The 2,902-nt window shown below is 32.3% G+C and overlaps 1 pseudogene; it reads left to right on the top strand.

Moving 5' to 3' along the window:
• The first annotated feature begins 385 nt into the window (after positions 1–385).
• On the top strand, positions 386–1,466 carry LOC143557517 (agamous-like MADS-box protein AGL62 pseudogene; annotated as a pseudogene).
• The last annotated feature ends 1,436 nt before the right edge of the window (positions 1,467–2,902 follow it).

Consider the following 2,902-nt stretch of genomic DNA (forward strand, 5'->3'; position numbering starts at 1 on the left):
ATTGATTTACAATACCCTTTAAATAGGGAGATTACAATCAGTAAATTAGGAAACGATATATACAAATTATACACAATAAATAAGAGATCATAATCTGTTCCTAAAATCAAGACATAATCACTGCTGGGAATATTATTCGGTTAAGATGCTCTGCTTTCACCATGCTTTGTTTTAAACAATTGTCATGTTCAAATCGCAAATTTTAAATTTATTTGACATGTATTGTATTGATTTAAAGTAATCATGACTTACTCATTTATTTCTTAGCGTTATATATAGAAAAGTTTATAACATATAAACATGTTCATGAACCGTATATTTAATTAATTAGTATATGTGCTTACTCCATGGATTTTTTTGCCTCGAAAACAATTTTGGTAGTAATATTTAATGTTGACCAAATAGATACACATGAATATTCATATGGAAAGTTATAAAGCATTAATCATGATTCATATGGTAATAAGGAAAAAAATTCATTATGGGAGTGAATTTATTGTCATTAATAGTGTATACAACACATGATATAATATGTAGGCCAAGGTGAGGCATATAAGTATCTTAGAAGTTGGTATACTTTTCCTCAAATCAATCAAATAAAACCCATGATAACTTTTATTACAACAACCATAATGAGGTTTAAAAAGACAAAAGGTCGCCAAAAGATCCGAATGGAAAAAATGGAGAAGGAGACCAACTTGATGGTTACCTTCTCCAAACGTCGTTCTGGCTTGTTCAAGAAAGCAAGTGAACTCTGCATCTTGTGCGGGGTGGAAATGTCTATCATAGCTTTTTCTCCACGCAAGAATGCATATAGTTTTGGGCACCCTTCTGTAGAAAGTATTCTTAATCGTTTCTTTGAACAGAGCCCAGAACCGAATTCCAGCACCATGCAGCTTATCAATGCACATCGTAATGCTAGTGTGTATGAGTCCAACACGCAACTCACCTACACGATTAATCAGCTGGAGATTGAAAAGAAGAAAAGTGAAGAGCTTTCAAAAATTTGGGCAGAAGACAGAAGCATTAATTCATGGAAAGCTCCAATAGAGAGCCAAGGACAAGAAGAACTAGAGAAGTTGATGGTGGCTATGGGTTTGCTGAAAATCAACATCGAGGAACAGAAGAAGAGGTCTATGGAGACTAATCTGTTAGCGGTTGTCCCCATTTCAGCTCCAAGTGGTATAGGTGGTGACGACAATCAAGTGATGGGTTCAGGTAATGAAATAGCCATGACTCCAAATGAATACATGCGGGGATATGGAGTTTTCGGTGGTTGAGACAGGTTAGTTGTTTGTAATTTCGTGGTCCATTAAACTGTTATTACTCAACATACATATTTGGCCAAAATTGTCTAAAAATTAAATCTTCTTTAAATTTCTTAACCTAAAATTTTCATCACTGCAGGTTTCTGTTTCAAGACATCTAAACGGACTCTAGTGGATGCTTTGGATTCAAGAGATTAAATTTGTTACAATGAAAGTTATTTTTTTGTTATTCAAAAGATTCTCAGAATTTGTATCATGATTATTTTAAACCTCATATTAATGGATTCAAAGCATAAATTTATTTTTTAATAGCTAGGGATTCTTTTTTGACTTTGATACCTATGATATCAATGGTATGTTTATATCAGAACACCGTGAGTAAAGCTAAGGTACTTAATGTTAAAAGTGATGCACATATTGAAAATCCACCTACGAGACTTGAAAACAAATTGAAATCATGTAGTTAAATCACAAAGCTAGAGGATGAAAACACACAAACACATATAGCGTAGGGTTAATGTAAAAACCAATAGTTTTGTGAGAAGCATAAGAATAGATGTACACCCTTGAATCTAGGATCTAGTGGTTGAAATTGATATTTTCTAAAAGTTATATAGTTTCTATTTACATGTTATAGTATTTTAAATGCTTTCTTTATTTGAACCATTTGTTACTTTCTATGCTAATTATCCATACGTTACTTTCTATGCTATAATAGCAGCAACACCAAATTGTTCATCACCAGACTATGCACTTGCTGTTGTTGGCAGCGAAAATCCCTTCAGTGTTTTGTAGGTATGTGTTCTATTCTCAATTTTATATTGTGTTTGGTTATTCTCAATCGATGGTTTTGTTTCGTTTTTAGTATCCAAGCTTCATCATTCGCAAATTCAGGCATTGGATTCAACTACAGGTTCAATTTTGTTTGATTTTTATATTTTTTACCAGTTCATAAATTTGGTTAATGGAAATTTTATAATAATGCGGAAATTGTTGCAGTATTGATGATCTGGGCATTCAACCTTATATTTTTTTTAGTTATTCATTACTTATTGGTGGATAATTAGCTTTAGTTTTCTTAGGTTTTCATTTTTGCCTTCATACTTTGTTTCACTTAATATATATATATATATATATATATATATATATATATATATATATATATTTAGCTTTTAATTGGGTTTAATTGTTGTTAACTGGTGGATTAATTGATTTGTGAATTTGGTTGGTTATTCAGTGGAATGAACGATGGTTTCATTTTCTTACCCATCAATTGTAGCATGTTTCAGTTACTTAATATGTTGTGTTTGTCTTCACAGAAAAATGTGTTGATTTGTGGACTTGGCTTCTCATTAGCGGAGGTGAAGGTAGGCTCGACATCAGTTACCAGGGTTTACACATCTTTAGAGAATATTCTCCGGACCAGCTTCGTAATATCCAGCTTTCAAATTACCTTACGAATCATTATTCAACTTTTACAAAATGTTGAACAATTGATTTGAAAATGTAAACAAGTTGTTGATAGACTCTCTGCAGTGGTGTTGATAATTGTCTTTTGAGATGATATATAATAGGCTTTAACATCAACATCAGTTTGGAGGTAGGAAAGTTGGCAAGTTGCAAAGGGGAAGTCT

The sequence above is a fragment of the Bidens hawaiensis genome, unplaced genomic scaffold (assembly GCF_021521415.1).
Source record: "Bidens hawaiensis isolate Kalapana, Puna unplaced genomic scaffold, B.hawaiensis_p1.1 tig00018997_1, whole genome shotgun sequence".
Lineage (NCBI taxonomy): Eukaryota > Viridiplantae > Streptophyta > Magnoliopsida > Asterales > Asteraceae > Bidens > Bidens hawaiensis.